Raw genomic sequence first — 18379 nt, forward strand, 5'->3', positions numbered from 1 at the left:
AACTGGCACAAAACAGTGTTGTTAAGAAGTGAGCCCTGAAGGTAACAAGGGAGGAAACGAACCGTAGGAACCAGAAAACCGAAACGCAAATAACTGAGGTGAACAACCCAGTCTGCAGGCAGGCGGCTGCACAGCACCGAGGCAGAAAGTGGAGGAGAGGCCCCTCCGGTGGCCACACACGCCGCACAGCAGCCTCTCCAGAGCCTCGGCTCCCCTTGATCGCCACCCCGCTCGCTCGTGGCGATCCATGAGGGCCCACGTGGGGAACCGTCCCCTTCCTCCGCCCCCACGGCTGTCGGGAAAGCCGGCTTCTCCAGGCGGCTCCCGCTGCGGCGGCCGCATCCATCAAGCGCACCTATGCGCCCGCTGCCGACGGTGGTGATGTCAGCGCTGACAGCCTCCTCTTAGCAAGGAGCCGCGATCGCCTGATGCCGCGACTGACACAAATGGCAGCGGCCATCCGATCGGGGGAGTGTGCCGCTTTATCTCCGGGGAGGCGAATCAGGCACGCTGACAACCGCGCGGCCCACCGGAGGAGGCGGCCGGCCTCGCCGCGACAAGAGAGGTGGGGCGGGCTGAAGGCACCCCCAGCTGCCTGCCCAGGGCTCGTCCGGCCACAGCCTGCCAACGTGGGACACACGCGGGCGCTTCTCTGCACGGGGCAGGTCCCTTTTCAGAGCATCCTCCGATTCCCCAGGGGGGGGGGGCACGCGCGCACGAGGGCCGAGCTGGACCCAGCCTCTGCAGGACAGGCAAGCCAAGGCCGCTGTTCGATGGCGCGCCTTCCTTGAAGGAGCCGGGCAGGCGTGTCGGTGCCAGGCTGGAGGAAGGGGCCCCTGGGCTAGGGCCTTCCAACGGGTGGGCTCCGCCTGGGCCGCCGGGAGCAAGCCTGCGCTCCGAAGCAGCCGCGAGCAAGTGAGGCCAAGGGAGAAGAACCTGGACTGCCGGCTGAGTGGGACCTGCAGCGCCGGGACTGGCCCCGAGGGCCTCCCTGCCCCCTCCGACTCCCAGCTACCCTGGCAGGCGCTGTTAGGGCTTGAACCGAGGCCTTAATCCTGCCCTGGCAGCAAGCAGGGCGGTCAGGGCACTTCCCTCGGCGAGAGGGCGCTCCGAGCACCGGCCGAGCTGCCCCGTCCTGCCGTACCTGCAGCTTCCGGACCAGCCTGAAGGGCAGCCCCACGTGGCGCAGCCTGCAGCAGCTCAGCCTTGGCCTGCCGCGCCCGTGGCCTGGGGCTCTCGCCGGAGCGCCGCCTTCTGCACCGGGCCCAGCTGAGTGAGCGTGAGCATCACTGCCGTCGTCTGCAAGGTGCTGCATTCCCACAGCAGGACTACAGCACTCCTTGGCCACTGCCGGGAAACCAACGGCAAGCGGGAGCTGCTGCAGGCCCGTTTATGAAAAGGCCCCGTTCCCACTTCGGCTCCCTTAAACCTCCGATTTGGCCCCTGAACACGCATAAGCCAAGCGGGGCATGAGCTGAGCTCAGCGACTGCTACCCGAGCATAGCCATAAATAGGCTGGGTGGCCACGCGAGAGAGAGAGAGACGCCCTTCTCTCTGAAAAGCAAACAAGGCCTGCCCGGGGACTGACACGCGAGGAATGCAGGAATGCACGGATCCCACGGCATGCCGTAATCTGCGGACCAGCGATCCTCTGACCGCACGGATCCATGGGGGGCGGGGGGGGCACACGCAAGCATTTACCTGCAGAGGCCGCGTCACTCTGCCCCCTCGTCTCTCGCCCAGCCTTGAGCCAAAATTGCTAGCTGTCCGCAGCCCCTCTGGGGCGAGCGGATTGCAGGCTGCAGGTTGCGCTTGGGGAGGGCGGAGCAGGCCCTGTTTTCTTTAAATTAACAGCAGCAATTGAAACAAATTGCTGTATCTACTTATAGAAATGAGAGGGGAAAGGAGAACATGACTTTCTTTTGAGGGAGAACTGAGCAGGCAACGGCTATGACTATTCTCTCAATAACGACTAACAAAAGGCCCGTTTTGGTGGTTAGGGAATAGTGCATATCCATTGAATCTCGGAGTAATTACACTTATCCCAAGCTGTGCAGAGAGAACCAGGCGATCTGGCCTGCCAGGTAACACGTCTCTGCCGCGGCGAAAGAGAAAACAGGCAAAACCGAGCAATTCTGCACGCGCTTATTTATCTCCGGGGGGGGGGGGGCGGGCGCCGTACCTGCTCGCGCCACGCAGGCAGAGATGAAACGCTGCCCCCAGGACCACCCGTCCCTGCGCTCCACAGGCCACTCGCCACACGCGTGCACGCCTGCTGCTCCGCGTGACGGAAAGGGCGTGGGCCCAGGAAGGCCAGCAGGCCAGCTCAGGGTGCAGCCATTTTGGATGCCCCCATCTCCATCAGGGAATTCGGGCATCGTGCTCGGCACTCAGTGGCCCCCTTTCCGGTCCGGCACGCTAACCTGAGCACAAGCTCAATCACTCCAGGCAGCGAAGGGCCAAGCCGTTCACGAAATGATTTGCCTCAGTGGGCTTTCCGGAAAGAAACCCAGGGCACTGATGCTCTGGACAACCTGCCCAATGGGCAGCCTCTGAAATCCAGGCGACGAAGCTGCCCCGTCACGTGACAGCGAACAGGCATGTCGGATGAAAGGGAGAGGAGCACCACGCACCCAAGAGGTGGACACCGGTTTCCAGAGCACTCCAGCTCCGGCCAGTTCCCAGCGCAAAGCACGTGGAAGCCTGAGGCGGCAAGAGCCCGGATGAGCGTGGCCGAGCGAGCCGCGTCCCGGGAGGGCACAACTAGCCCCCCAGCCCCAGTGGCTCGAGGTGTGTCATGCTGCAGGCGCCACCCGAGCGTACCCAGGGCGGGCCAGCTCCAGTGGACCCCCGGGCTGCACCCGCACTGGCCGGGGGCAGCCAACCCTCGCCTGGGACCACCTCCTGAAATCCTCAGACCGCTTTGAGCTGGACGTCCACCTGCTCCTTCCCAGCGTCCCGGCACCCCCCCTCCCACCTGGCCCAGCCCTTATTCAGCACTCCAAGGGGTTTGGTTCTTCACTGTTTCTGCACGTGTTCCCCATCCAGATGGTGGAAATCGCAGACTACGTTGGAGGCCAAGCATTCACGAGTGCCTGCGCAGATCCCTCCATGAGGGAGGCCTACGGGAACAGCAGGATCGCATCTGGCACAAGCCCATGGAGAGCCCCCCACCCCCCAATTGGCCTCGCTGCCGCTCTTCTGTCTTGTGGGTAACAGTGGCCAGGCCCTTGCCAACCATCCGCCCCTGCCCTCGACTCCTCCTTTGCGCCAGCGACCAGAGGAGGGACTTTCCTCCAAAAGGCCAGGGCGGCGACCGCGGAGCACACGAGGCCCAAATGTGTGTCTGAGAGGAAGGTGACAATTAGAGCAATGAAGCCGGCTGCGTCCGGCGCTTGACAGCTGGTGTGAGCCGAGCTGACAGCGCTGCACCGGGCAGCTTTGCCGGCTCCCGCACCTCTCCGGGTCCCCTGAGCCGGAAACCTGTGGCGGGGCACGCGGGGCCCCTCGCCCGCTCCACTGGGGGCTGCAAGAGCTCTCCTCTCTGCAGCGACTTCTAATAACAGTAATCATAATGATTTGAGGCCTAAGAAGCTCGAATGGTGCCCGGAGGCGCACTGTAACGAAGCAGTCACGAAGCAGTCGCGAAGCGGCGTGGAGGGGGCGGGTGCCAGCACGGGCCTGCTCCTCTTTCCCGGGAGACGCCAGGCGAGGAGCTGCGAGGCTGCGGCAAATGTGGCCGCCTGCAGCAGCTTCCACTCGGGGCGATTCAGACATGCAATAAACCAGGGAGTGGCCCCCTCGTGGGTGAGCTGCCCCGGGAGCCACTGGCGCAAAGTGGCCGCCGGTCCCAGTTCTTCTGCTGAACGAGGAGAGAAATGTGGACGGCCACGTCTCCAACACCCACGCCCAGGCTGTGCCTGTCCGTCCCGCTATCTGCCCGTGAGCGTAAATCTCATTTTTCATATAAATTGGAAGCAAAACCTGCCCCTGCTACAACAAATACGCTGAACAAACTCCAATACTGGAACACCATAAAACCAACGCCATAAAATAACAGATATCATGTATAGCCTTATATAGATCTGGAGAGGGTGAAAACCGACGAAGGGCCATTTAAAGCAGTCCAGTCAATACGGCTTTGCCTTCAACTCAACCGTTCTCTAGGGCCATCTAGGTCTCAGGCAGACCTCTTTCACTGGTGTGCCTGAGATCTTCCCCCCACACCACCCCAAAACACGGAGGGAGGGAGAGCTGCAGTGCCTCCCCCTGTGAATTACCCCGTTTACCACCTGGCACCTGGCACACGCTCCTCCCGCAAACGAGGGCCAGCGTCACACGGAGCTGCCCCAGCCCCGGACCGTGTCGTGTTTGCGCCCAGCCCGCTCCAGGCTGGTCCACGGCAGACGCTGCCCACGATTCGGGCACCTCGGATTCCACGTGGACCAGACTGCAGCTTTCTGCTTGTCCGAGGAGAATCGCAGGGTTGTTGATCATTCTCCCCATATACTTATGGGCGCACATACAGGGACCAGCGGGATCTCCCTCATGAAAATTCTAGGTGCAATAAAAGAATTAATCGCAAACAAAAGCCGCACGGTGGTTGTTCCCCTCTCGCTTACACGGCAAGACTCTGGGCGCAATCTCATTACCACTGATAAGACATCTCTGCAGTCCCAGAGCGCGTGGAGAGACGGGCCAGCACGAGCAGGGCACGTTCTGTTCCCGGCGTGTTAATGGTCGCGTGGCCCATGTCGGTGCGGAAATGGCCTTGGGGGACGGCTTGATGGGCCTCCCGAACCATCAACATCCTTCTTGCCCTCCCCCACCCCCCTCGTTTTCGCAGCTCACTGCCCTTATTAAAGCCATTCATTCTGAAAGCTAAATGAGTATGTTTCATCTTCAAATGCTAAGGAACACTGGCACAGAAAACAAAGACCGGATGGAACATTTCTAATTCAGTCCAGGCTGTCCCTCCCTCCTCCTTCTCTCGGCACATCTGACTCTCCCCACCAAAGTCAGGCATTTCAACTCTGCTCCATCTTAACTATGAAGAGTTAAAACAAGCCGACTTCATAAACTATGGTTTGAAGTTGGCTTGGCTCCATTAACCATAGGTAAGATGAACTGCGGTTTGTTCCGGCGTGGCCAACAGAACAGCAGCAACCGATCTCAAGCAGAAGGCAAGGCTTTCCACGTGCTTTGGAGGGGAGCCGCGCAAAGGCCCAGCGGGCAACACCCACCCCGGCCCGTGTCCCTCACGTCAGGAAGAGGCAGCCGGGCACGGAACGGGCGTCTCCTCGGGGGCGAGGCGCATCGGCACAGACGGCGGCCCACGCGAGCAGTTCCACGCGTCTGCAGTGGCGGCGGCGTTCGGTCTGGCGCGTTCCTCCCGGCAACGGGCAACCTCATGCAGGTGCCACTGCCCCAAGCAGGAGTGTCCTCGGACACGGCAGGCCCCGTTTCTCTCCCCGTCAAGTTACGTATTTATTTATATTTGTATAAATATATTTGTATGCTGTCCATTACTTCCGTCTCTGGATGGCTTACAACATTAACCAGAATAAAATAAATTAACTATTCCACGCTGGATAAAAATCCAATAAAATCCAAACAATAAAATCCAATTAATACATATTAAAATATTGATAGAATAAAAAGGTCTTGACCTGGCGCCGAAAAACATATAATGATGGGGCCAGGTGGACCTCTCTGGGGAGCGCATTCCATAGTCGGGGCGCCACCACAGAGAAGGCCCTCCTCCGGGTACTCAGTCTCCTAGCGTCTTTCACAGAGGGTTCCCGGAGGAGGGCCTCTCCCGCCGATCTCAGGGGGCAGGACGGCAAACAGGGAAAAAGGTGTTCCTTTAGGTATCCTGGTCCTAAGCCGTTCAGGGCTTTATAGGTAATAACCAGCACCTTGAATTGAGCCCGGACTTCAATGGGAAGCCAATGCAGCTGACAGAGGACTGGGGTCATATGAGAACCACGCCCGGTCCCTGACGGCATCCTGGCAGCTCTGTTTTGCACCCTCTGAAGGATCCAGACCGTCTTCAGGGGCAGCCCCTTGAACTGCCTTCAGGTTACAGGTGCCTGACAAACACTTTTCTTTTCTGGCGCACTTATGGCACCGCTTAGATTATTTTTACTTCAATTTCCATTGGTCTTAATTTATGAACTTAAATTTTATTGTTGTTATTATTATATGTTATTTTATCTCATGTATTTTAATGGTATTATTTTCCCTATGTTGCCTACTGGTACTTTTATTGAAATGGCTGCCCAGAGAGCGTGATGCCAGTGGGTGGCCCTTAACACAAGCAGAATGAATGAATGAATGAAGCCACCCAAATGCGGGCCTGGAAGCAGCAAAGCCAGCACTGGGTCCAGTGAGGTCCGGGGCACAACCCGCCAGCCTGTTGGCGAAGACACATCGCTGGGAGGCCAGGGCGACGGCGGCTTCTTGCGCCAGCCCAGCGTCACACGTGCCCCAGGCTGCAGGGCGCTTGGGAAGACCCTCCCAGTGCCCGCCTCGCCTCGCCACCCCGTGCGGGATGGAGCCCGGACCTCGTGCTGCGGGAGGCAGAGGAAAGAGGCTCCCCGGCTGCGGACATGCACCCGCACCTCCTGGTAGAAGCCGCTGCTCAAGGGCCCCTTCCCACGCAGCAGCTACAGACACAAAAGTATTTCGTGGCGAGAGAAGCTCGATAACCGGCGCAGACGACGGGGTCCCCTTGCAGCACCCCGGCTGTGCCCAGCCAGAGGGCCTCCGGCGCAGCTCCCCAGCCACGTGCCCCAGAGGCCCGGCCGCCGTGGCCGCCGTTTGCCTCGCAGCGGGAGGAGAGGAAGACCGCCTTGGCGGCTGGGTTTTGCTGTTCAGGTGTCCACCACGGCTGTTGTGCTGCTCGCTCGTGCACACACCCGTGGGCCGTGCGCTTCAGTGGCGAGCGAGGAGGGCCGGGGCACCCCGTCCCCCGCAGGATGCGGCCCCGGCAGGCAGGCCGTGGCACATAATGAGCGACCGGCCAGGCCCACGCAGCCGGGCGCGCTTGTGTTCACTTGTGTGGCAGGCTTCATAAGGCTCTGCTCTTTGACTGGCGTTGAGTTTATGTGAAAGTAATTAACAGTAATTAATCCTTAATTACAGTAATTAGCCAAGTCGCAGTAAATTAAACCACATCTGGAGCAGATGAGGGCTTCCGAACGGGAGCGGAGCACAAGCGACAATCGGGGGATGCTGAATTCATCTGACAGCGCCTGATTAAGTCTACCTGTTGCCAGCAGCCTCATCTGCACGTTGTTTTGGTTTGGAAGCCCCCATGCCAGCCCCCGCCCACAGACCCGGAATGGCAGCAGCCCCCTCCCCAGAGGCCAGTCAGTGGCCACCAGGGGGGCGGTGGAGCTGGGGCCAGAAAGACCGCCAAGGGCTGCAGGCCGCTGGTGGCGGGGGCAGGCCCCCCGGCCTGTCCAGGAGCCGGGCTCAGCAGGTTCTTCTGGGCCAGGCCCTGTGGCCACCCTTGGCTTTGGCCATCCCGCAGCCCCCTTGCCAGAGCCGGCGAGCCCAGGGCCCCGGAAGCCCCTGGACCATGGGCCACCGGAGCTCGGCGATGGAAGGAGGGCAGGGCAGGAATAAACAAGGCACAATTCGGGTAAGAAACAGCTGTGCCCCGCCAGGCCCCCACTTGAGCGATCCTGGGCTGACCGTGAGGCGCCCCGTTCCGGGCGGGCAGCGCTGGCCCCATGCAGATTACACGCTTCTCATCCGGCAAGGCTTAAAGTGTGGATCCAGCACGCTTCCCAACCAAACGGGCTGATCAAATTAAAAGAGCCCCTAAATTAGTTAACTGTCTGATGTCCCCCAAATTAAATAAAAATAAATAAATCTAGGTAAAAACTAATTAAATATATCTAAATATTGATAATGAATGAAGATAATTTTCCCAGGTTTCTGAAGACCATGATAAGTTCCCATGTAAGAAATAAATTGTCGCAGGAGAGTTCATTGTGAGCATTTTCCCTTTAATCAATCCACTAATGTGGAGCATTATTATAGCAGAAAGAAGGCAAAACTACCGACGGCAACCGAGGCCGAGAAGGTGCTGCTTGTCTTAAGTTTCGGCTCAGCAATGCCGGCTTTAATTGCTTGAGGCCTCCTGTTGGAAGGAAGCCTCTGGGCGAAGGCGTCATTTGGGACGGGGATGAGGCGGCAGCGGCTCGCAGCTCCCTCCAACGGTACCTACTTAACAGTCACATGGCGAACTGCTTCCTGCCTGCCCCACCTCCTGGCCTGAGCTGAATTTGTGCGCAAGAATAGCGCACAGCCATGCCAGGCCATGTGCCCGCCCGCTGTTCAGAACAGCACCATGCTGCCCTGGCGCTCCTGAACCGGCGGGCAGCCAAACGTAACAACCAGGAGCGCTCGTTTTAAAATATGCAGCAAGGGAATGCACCGGGGCCAGCAGGGTGTCCAGAATACTGTCAGAACGCGTGGCTCCGGACGCTGAGCCGTGCGGACAAGCTTTCCTGAGCCGGTGCCCCCCAGCTGCGTGAACGACAGCCCCCCAAGTCCCCAGCTACGGAGCCAGGCTAGGGGACTGTGGCGCTGCGCTGCAGCATTGCTGGGAGGCGCCAGGCTGGAGCGGCTGAGAGGACAGGGCAGGGCAGGGCAGGGCAAGGCCAGGCCGCGGGGGCACGCCAACGGTCTGAGCACCCCAGCTGTCCAGGGAAAAGCAGCCTGGAGCCGCTCTGGCCTGGCCTTGAGGACAGCTGCCCCCCGCCGAAGCAGGAGGTGCCCACGCTGGACTTGCGGAGGGAAAGCCCTTCCAGGAAACCCTCTTCTGTGCCTGCCAGGAGTGTCCCCCTCCCGGGCTCACGAAGAGGCTCAGGCCCCCTGGCTGGCCCCGCCTGCGCTTCTGCCACCCAAACGGTCTCTCTCGGGAGCCCCGTCCATTCCAGTGGGAAAGGAGCCCCCCGAGCACAGCCCCGACTCCCCCACGTGCATCGGCAGCAGCCAAAGGCCGCTTCACGCGCCGAGATCGAGGCCCCAGTGGCCTCGCACAAGATCCCCGTGACACGTCACATCGGCGGAGGCCGGCAAGGCACCCATCGGCGTGGGGGCCGCTCCCGCCACGTTCCCCAGGGGCGCTCCCCCTCCGAGCACTTCCCTGCTTCATCTCCCCTGTGTTCCCACACCCCCCTTTCGGAGCACGGCTTTCCCGTCACTGTGGGGAGGAGATGCGTTCACCGGCACAACCTCACGCTGGCCATGCGCTGCAGACGCCTCCGACAGGGAAGTTCCCGGCCAGCCCCCGTGGGCTCCACGAGAGGCAGGCGCGAGGCCGGGGGAGCGCCCCACTCTCCGCACGCCCTCCGAGCCGGAGCCGCTCCCCGCCCCCGCTCTCCGCGCGCAGCATAAGCTCCTTTTGCGCCCTCTCTCATCTGCACAGCTCGAATTAATTATACACTTTAATTTCATGAATTATTAATTTGATTCTGACTCGGCAGCTTAGCATTATCCAGGGCTACAGACTATACAATTCTGGCTTCATTAAAACATCACCAGCTGCCTGGGAGACAGGCATTAAATCGGGGTGCCGAATAACAAGAAACAAGCTCTCCGTGCACAGCAACACGCCAGTCCCAGCCACGGCCGGCGAGGGAGGCCCGGCACGGCGGGCACACGGGCTTTCTGGGCGCCTGGGGGGGGGGGCGAACCGCCCGCCCCGAGCCTGCACTGCCCTTCCTCGGGAGTGCGAGGCAGGCGGCAGGCAGCGAGCCGGGGGCGGCTGTTTTCTCGCGCGCAGAAGGCTGGCCGGGGCTGCAGAACAGCAGCGGGCCAGGCCACCCCGCGGGAGACACCCCCCGCCTGCCTTACTGGCGGAAAACGCTCCTGCCCCCAGCGAGGCGCTTGCTCGTCTGAAGCGTGCAAAGGGCATGCCTCCCGGCCGTCCTCGGCACAAGCTCGCGCAGGCTGCTCAGCGCGTGGGGACTCGTGCCTGCCTCGCTGCAGCAGCCCATCGCCGGGGGAAGGCCTCTGCGTGGAAGCCTCGGCCAGGCGGCAGAGCCGAGCCCCCTGCCTGGATCGCCCCCACCAGAAGTGGGTGAGCCTTTGGGGTGGCCACGCGGTGCGGGGGCACGAGGATCGAGGCCACAGCCGGCTGAGGGAAGGGGCAGAGAACATGCCACGCCGTGGGAGCACCAAAGGGGGCCTGGGCTGGGCTGGCTCCCGCTCGAGAGCTGCATGACGGGGGACGGGGTGCAGGGAAGGCCAGCGAGCCACGGGGAGGCTCTGGCCTTCGGTCTCTGCTGCCCTTCCATGGATGCTGCCCACCCGGCCCCGGCCCCGGGCCAGCTTCCCTCCGGGCAAGGACACCGTCACCCCCTCTGTCATTATGTACTCTGCAAATAAATAACGGCGAGGCGCTGCTTCCCAGCAATTCCCCAGCCATATAATTTATAGAAAGAAAATGCTGGAATTTAGACATTCTTTTTAAGCTGCTTCAGAAACCTAAGGACCCCAAACCTGGCGGGATTTGAAAATCGATGGAATTAACTAAGGGAGATGTCCACTAAGTAATCAGCAGGTACAGCAGACCTGAAATTCTATAAAGAAAAATGGAAAGAGATGACATTGAGGGAGGCAGTGGGGATTAAAAAATGAGCATCCGAGTGGCGAAGGCGCACAGCCATTGATCGCTGCATTAGGGATTAAGGCTTCACCGAGCAGCCGGGAGATTCTGCGGCAGAAAATGGCTACAGAGGATGAGCACCGGCACAGCAGACATATATAACCTCTGACAGCCCCGCACAAGTCAGACAGAGGACTGCTCTCCAGCGAACCCTGCGGCGCGGCTCACGTGCGCCTGCGTGCGCGCACCTGTGCGTGGGCCATCGCGCTCCGGCCGGGCTCGCCTCCTCGCCGCACCCGCACAAGCTGGCCCCAGAGCCCAGGGGAGGCTGCCGGGGGGAGGGGGGTCCGGCGCAATGCAGAGGAGCCCCCGGAAGCGTTCTGTCGGAGCGCATCACCCAGCGGGCTTCTCTGGGCAGGCTGCAGGGGCATTCTGCCAGGGTGGGCCACGGAGGCCTGCAGCTTCCGGACGCGCGAGGACCAACGGGGCATCGCGCCTGTGCTCAGCTGCGGCAAACGGCTCAGCCTTCCTCGACGCCAGATGTGCTCCCTGACCAAGACCGGGAGCTCGCCACTGCCCAGGTGCAGCCGGATACGTGTATCCCGCTGCTTGAACCCGCTGCCTCTGAGTCCGGGTGCATCGTGGCCAACCCTACAACCTGCTTATCCTTTCTGGAGCTTCTTCTAGCAAGCACAGAATCTCCTGCACCGGGAAGCATGAAGCCCCCCTGCAAAGCCTCTGCTCTTCAGGACGACGCCCGTCGACAGGCAGCACAGGGCTCAGGGGCACTGCCTCTGCTTTCAGATGCGGAAGAGGAAGAGGACGGCGATGCAGCACCAGGGGAAGGCTTCACGCAGAAGGCCGGGCGGCCAGGGTGCAGCCCCCTTGGCCAGGCCAGAAGCAACTTTCAGTGCCAGTCCTGCAGCTTTTCCATGAGCAAGCCGTCTATAGTTTGCCCAATGCCGGCAACTTGAAAGCAGCGCCCCTGGAGCCACTGGGCGCATCGCGGTCCCTCGTGGCAGCCATGCGAGAAGCCAGCGATGGGCGATCCTGCAAACAGAAGGAAGTGGGGCGGGGGGGTGGCAGCACTGGCGAGTCTGTGGACGCACTCCCGGCTTTGCACACACGCGATCAGAGATGTCCTTCTCAGAAGGTCTGGGGGACGTGCTCCTTCACCTGCCGTGCTGACAGAGAAAAGCTGCAGCGACAGTGAGGAGCTGTTGCTCCCGCAAGCGGCCACATCCCGCCCAGCGTCTCGGGAGGTCACAGGTCCGAGCCTGCGAATCCCCAGCGAGCCGCCTGTTCCTCATAAATATGCATCGTTCCAAGTCATTGCAAGCAAAATGTCAGCTGCGCCAGAAGGGCCTTTAAGCGGACACACACTCCAGAGATAATGCCGCCGCGCAGATCCGAATGGACGCTCACTTCACTTCACTTCACATGACAAAGGCAGGCACTTCAGCGCCGGCCGAGGGCGGAAATCTACGTGCAGCTTCCACTGCCCCGGCTCTCACACCTTTCCCTCTTCCTCAGGAGCAATCAATAGCACAAAGGTTGCATCAAACAAAGATGCAGCCTTGGGGCTTTTCTAAATTCTGACTTCTGCCTTTCTGATGCGACACAAACCATAATTCACAAGCACCGGCTCTTACAGAAATATCCCAAAGAAAACCCCGTCTCCCTGCGGCCCACCCACATTTAGTCCACAAGGTGGGAATTACGCGGCCCTTGTGCCAGTTGGGACTGGTTATGGGCACCCACACACAGCGAGGCGGCCCGCGCGACCGTTTTTCGCCACGGTGGCTTAAACCAGCCGCAACTCGGTTTCCAGGCTACTGCAACACCCAGGCCCAGCGGAGGCAGGCCGAGGGCTTCGGGAGGTTCCCCGACCATGCCCACACCCCACCCTCCACGAGAGTGGGCGCCCCAGTGCCTACCAGTGGGGGCTGGGCTACCGAGCTGGCATCTGTGGGCCTCTGGCCCATCGCAAACCACTGTGACTTGTTACAATGAAAAGAAACAGTCATCCGCACCCAGTCCTGAAATGGCAAGTTTTGTGACTCATGAACACGGGCACCAAGCATCGGGGACAGACCTAGTGCCCAAGAGCGAGCAGCAAGAATTCCCGGGGCCAGGAGCTCTTTCTGGGTACGGCGCTGCGCCGTTCTGCCTCCGGCTGCCCTCCACCGAGAGGACTCCTCCGAGCCAGTGAGGTGCGGCTCAGGGGTGGGCAGGTGGCGGCTCTCCAGGTCTTCTCAGCTGAGGCTCCCAGGCAGCGCTCCAGGTCCGTGGCTCTGGGAGCAGGTCCCAACCTTTGTGCGCCCATCTACGAGGCAAGCGTCCTTAAACTTAAATCTCCATCTCTGGAATCACAGTGGTTCCCCAACATTTCCTGCTGGGCAGCTGCCAGCAAGCCTTGTTCCCCCTCAGCCTCCTCTGTGGGTGCTGCTGAAGTCCTCCTCGGATTCACAGGAGTTTGGAGTTCGATGAATCCAATCTACGGATCCTGCTTTTCCCAAGCAAGTATGGATTCCATAGACTTGCAGATGCATCTTAGACTTTCTGAAATGTTGCACAAACTTAGTTACTGAAAAAATAACATGTAAATATACAAATAAAACCCTGAACAACGCTGTGCATCCCCCCCAAAGGTTAGACCCTGCAAATGCGCACGGGCAGTGGGGACCTGAGCCTCTTTGGAAGGACACATTTGGACAAAGGTTTTCACACGGACAAGCAGAACACTGAGAGAGCCCCAAATTTGTCAATGAGCAGACTGTGGAAGCAAAGGTGCCAGCCCACCCGCAAAATGCATGTATGGATTCCGCAAACTGCACGCAGTCCAAAGACCTAAGGCAGGAGCTGTGAGCACAGGACAAACGCAGCCCATTTACACCAGCCCAAATTCGTAGAAGGTGACAAACGTGATTTCTGAGCACAAGCAACGCTCTGGGGATGGAGCAGCCACTCATGTCAGCGGTGGCTGAGATCTGGAGAAGCTAGAGCGCTGCAGCTGCACAGGCCCTGCCATCACGCTATCAAAAAGCACAGCCAAGCAGGGCCCCGGCTGCCATCTAGCCTCGCTCTGCCCCTCTCCCGCAACAGTCCAAAGGTGCTCACTGAACGAGGACTGCAGGCGGCTCACGCAAAACAGCCGAGTGGTGCACAACCAGGAGCAGGCATCTGTGGACTCACACACGACACGCTTCTGGTAGTGTGAACCGTAATGAGAGCTGAAAGAGTCTTTAGCTTCATTTACACCCTTGCTTAACGGCCGGCCGGGGCGAGAGCTGTGCCTACAGGCCTTCCGCTCCGACTTTATGGCCCTGCACTGATATGCTGGGACGTCCCCGATTAACCTCCACTCCTGCTGTGTTCAAAGCAGGACCCCAGTTCAAAGCAAAGCAGGAGCTTCAGCTGAGCCTCTCCCCACCATGTCCGGCTCATGGGCTTCCCACAAGCACCCGGCCGGCCACTCGGGGATGGGGGACCTTTGCCTTTGAGCTGGACAAAGGACGCGCTCCCCCTTCGCAGCCCTGCCAGAATCCCTGAAACCGGCAGCAGGCAGAACATGGTGTGCTCTCTCTCAGTCCCCGGAATGCCTCTTCGCCGCCATGCACCATGGGCCTGGCCTACAGATTCTGGGGGAGCACAGCCCACAGGGGTTAAATTTAAGCGGGGGGGGCGAGACGGTTCCACTGCGGCCTTTATCAGGACACCCACAGGGTTTCCTCCAGCCCCTCCCAAGCAGCTGAGCCTTTCTCCTGCCCTTCAGCCTCACCGCACTGGACTGGGAAGGCTCCCCGTGGGACCCCCGGACGGGCCTCCGATCAGGCAGCGCAGCTCAGCCCCTTCAGGAGTGCGAATGAAGGAGAACTGCTGCATCCTGCAGCCTTACTTGTTTTCTGTGTGCAGACTGTGTGCCTTTGCTTTGTTTTTTAAACAGGGAGAATTTGGTCCTCTACCTCTCCAGCTGCCTTCCAAAATGCTACAGCTCAGACGCGGGCCTGGTGCTCCCTGAAATCTAGGATTAGCTGCTGCAAGACCAGAGCTGGCACAAATCTGGAGCAATTACAGAGGGAATAATTATAGGTAGGTAGGCAGGAGAAAAAGCTGCTTTAAACTCGAAGCTTCTGCAGGAGGAGAAGCGGAGGAGAAAGAACCACCCAGCAGTGCGTCTCGCAAGCGCTCGCAGGGGCAGCCAGGACGGGGGCCGCATCCAGAGCAGAGCGCCCCCAGCCCAGAGAGACCTTGAAGCCAGATCCCGGAGTGGTCACTTTGTATTCAGCTCAAAGGGTGTCTCAGAAATATGTAATAATAATAAGAGTAATGATAATAAATAACAGGGCGCATTTCCCCAAGGGGCAAACATTAATGGTACAACTGGAAATGTTCAATTTGATTATAATGCTTTACGAAAAGGTCACTGAGAGACTGCAGAAGCTTTACCTTAGGGACGCTCGTTCTCATCGCTGGATGGAACAGAAAGCGTCAGCTCGCAGCGCCCACGCTGCTTTCACTTTGCCGGGGCCAACGGTGGCCACGCAGACCGGCAAAGTCACGCAGGGAGGACTGGACATGCCTCTCACACTGGGCTGCCACCCCAAACCACACGCGGTGGAAGCATTCAGTGCGTTTCGCATCCTACTTTTCCCCCAGGGCAACAAGCAACATTTGAGGCCCAACCCGAACATTTAGAATAAAAAGCTGAAAATGGCCAGGCAGGCTAATTCTGCAGTAATTTTCAAAAACCTGGTTTGTAGAAAAGCTACCATAATAGAAAATGGCAGAGTCCTCTTTGTTTAGCTAAAACCCTGGATGTCTCTCAAACTAATGAGCACAACTGAAAGCAACCATCTGAATCGTTCTGTTCGTGCACACAACATGTTCAGAAGGTCCTGCAGACGGCCAGCGTGGCACAGTGGTGAAGAGCATGGGACTGGGACTCCGGCGACCCGGGTTCTAGTCCCCGCTCGGCCATAAAGCAGACTGGGCGACTTTAGGCCAGTCACAGGCAGGGTTGTTGTTGGGGGGATAAGATGGAGAGCAGCAGGAGAAGAAGGGTGTAAGCTGCTTCGTGTTCTTTAAAATTAAAAAGGCAGCATATAAATTTAATAAATTAAAAATAAAATTATGTTTATTACAGCTGTCAAAGGAACATGTCCTGTAATTTTTCAGCTTTCAATTCTCAATGTCTGAGTCAAATGCTAAATTCACAAACTATCTGTGAACTGCAAAGGGTCTAATCACAGCGAATGGGCACACTGCACTCAACCATCTCCTGTGTTGTACTGCGCTTGTGGAACTTGTACTACGCTTTGGATGTTCCAAGTGGGAGACATACACACACTATTACTACTTGGAATCATCTCATAATCTCAGCAAACCTTACAATGATCTTGTAGGTTAGTCCAATATTACCATCCCCGCCGAGGACTAAGGCTCGCCGAACTGCGCCTCTTAAATTTGCAGATGCACACTTTGATCTATGATTTTCTGGTTCACATCGCAAGCTTCGCCTACATATGCAGCTGAACAAGGTGGAAATGACCGATGCAAGAACAGGCTTTTATTGGTAGGAAGGTCATTGTTGTTGAAGTGTTTCTGGGTCTCAGTTTAGCACTTTGCTCCCCACAGGAGACCTCAGAGGAAGCGTCCAAGCAAGAACAGAGAGCACTCCCTCGCCCACTTCCCCTCTGCTCCCCTGCACCCAGGATCCAGTGACCTCCGTCTCAGTCATCCGAACTCCCCAGTAGGCCTGTCCGAAACAGAGTGGGGAGACAAACACTGTAAGCCACAAAATCTACTCTTGGTTTTAAGGAGGAGTAAGGGAGGAGGTAGCAGTCTTCACTGGACTGGGTTCTAGAGCAGTGGTGGCGAACCGATGGCGTGCATGCCGCAGCGGGCGCACAGAGCCCTCTCTGTTGGCACGCGAGCCAAGTCGCTCCAGCATCGCCCAGCAGCCGAGCATCGGATAACAGCGCACAAAGGGGCCATGCGCATGCTCAGAAAGGAGTGGCGGTGCCAGGCGATGACATCACAAGCTGTGACTCATTAGCCACAACTCGTCCGAGTTTTGGCATGGCTGGTCAGTGCACTGCCAAGGAGATACATATATATTTGCTTGGACTGGCTGTTTTCAGGTGTTATTGCAGTGCTGGCACTTTGGGCTAAATAAGTGGGTTTTGGGTTGCAGTTTGGGCACTGGGTCTCTGAAAGGTTCGCCATTGCTGCTCTAGAGAAAAAAGTGAGCCGCAGCTGGAGGAAATGTAACCCTCAAACAATCAAATGGTATTTTCCTGGAAAAGAAAATCAGGTAATAACTCTTCCTAAGCTTAAGCCTCGTCTTGCCAGCAGTTTGAAAGGGCTCTTCTGTAGACTGACTTTTAAGTTCTATCCGAGCTGAAGCTTCTCTACTGACCTGACTCAGGCTTGCCAAGAGCCGGGGGTCTTGCTGGTGCCCCCCAGCCCTGGAAGCTGCTCCTCCTCATCCTACAACTGATCACTGGAAAAACAGCTGGGCGGCGGGGAGGCCCCCCAGTGCCCAGGAGGGTGGCATGCCGGTGAAAGGCAGCACCTGCCCCCCCCCCCCGGGTGCACACCAGAAGGCCGCTGAGCAGCCGGAAAATATGGCGGAGGCTTCGGGGCACACCACAGGGAAGGCGCCGTCCGAATGCCACGATCCCTGCCACTTCCCCCCACCCCACGCGGAGGGGCACCGGGACTGGCCCCACGCTTTGGACCCCCTGAACTTAGAAGGGCGATAGCAACGGCGCCCTGCTGCTCCCGGGCAGCCCTCGCCCCGCACGCAGCGCGCCCGCCTGGCCCTCCCTGGGCCCCGCAGGCGGTGCCTGTGCCGTCGGCTGCCACCGGCCACGGGAGCCCGGCCGCAGCTGCCTCTGCCTGTGCCTCTTGGGGAGTCCAGAGAGGGAGGCAGGGGCCACGTCGGGGCCTTCCTTCTGAACAGACCTGTCCCAGCGGCTTTCCCAGGGAAGCAGCACCCCCTTGGCTCACAGGGGAGCGAGTGTCTCTCCTCCCGTGGGAGAATCCAACGTGCTCTGTGGTCCTGAGCGCGGCACCCGAAAGGGCTCTGGCCTGGTGGGACCCCCCAGGAAAGGCGAGCAGGGACCCCAAGACAGCATGCGCCCAACGGGCACTCCCGGGAGGCTCCCACTCTTCACGCAGCGCGGACGACCTGCGGAGTGGCGTTCAAGAGAGGCGTGGGCATCGGCCCCGCCACGGCTTGCCTAGCAGTTTGTGTGAGCAGTGCCACAAAGCAACACAACGCGACGCGAGGCAAAGCACCTACGAGGGACACAAAGCAGGCGGAGGCCCGGGAGGAGAGCGCCTCCGGAGCGATGCTGCGGGCGGACGGGGAATATGGCAGCCCCGCACCGCCGCCTCGCTCCCCCGCCCCTTCCGCTGGAGAAGGCCCCGTGTGAACGCAGCACGCGGCCGGCTGCGCCTCGTCCCCTCTGTGCACTCATCCTCCCGCACGCCTCTGGTGCTCGGGAAATCAGCCGGGAAGGGGCCTCCCGAGGGAGCGGCCGGCCGGAGTGCGCGTGCCGAGGTTGGGCTCCCGCGCACAGATCTGCTTGCTGCGGCCTATCTCTCCCCGGCGATAAGGCCGCGAACAGCCTGTTATCAGGCAGGCTGCGAAAATGTGCTCCAGACTGATTAGGCCGCCGTCTTTGCCAAGGTTATAAACAGCCGTTATCGTTTTCCCGAACAGAATAATCCGGACAGTATCAG

At 59.3% G+C, this 18379-nt stretch overlaps 1 protein-coding gene across 2 annotated transcripts in view; it reads right to left on the reverse strand.

Annotated features, from left to right (window-relative positions):
• The window catches only part of PBX1 (PBX homeobox 1), a 165084-nt gene that overhangs the window by 60700 nt on the left and 86005 nt on the right, over positions 1-18379 (reverse strand). The window lies entirely within an intron of this gene.

The sequence above is a fragment of the Varanus komodoensis genome, unplaced genomic scaffold (assembly GCF_004798865.1).
Source record: "Varanus komodoensis strain SLA01 unplaced genomic scaffold, ASM479886v1 scaffold34_3, whole genome shotgun sequence".
NCBI classification, from domain to species: Eukaryota; Metazoa; Chordata; class Lepidosauria; order Squamata; family Varanidae; genus Varanus; species Varanus komodoensis.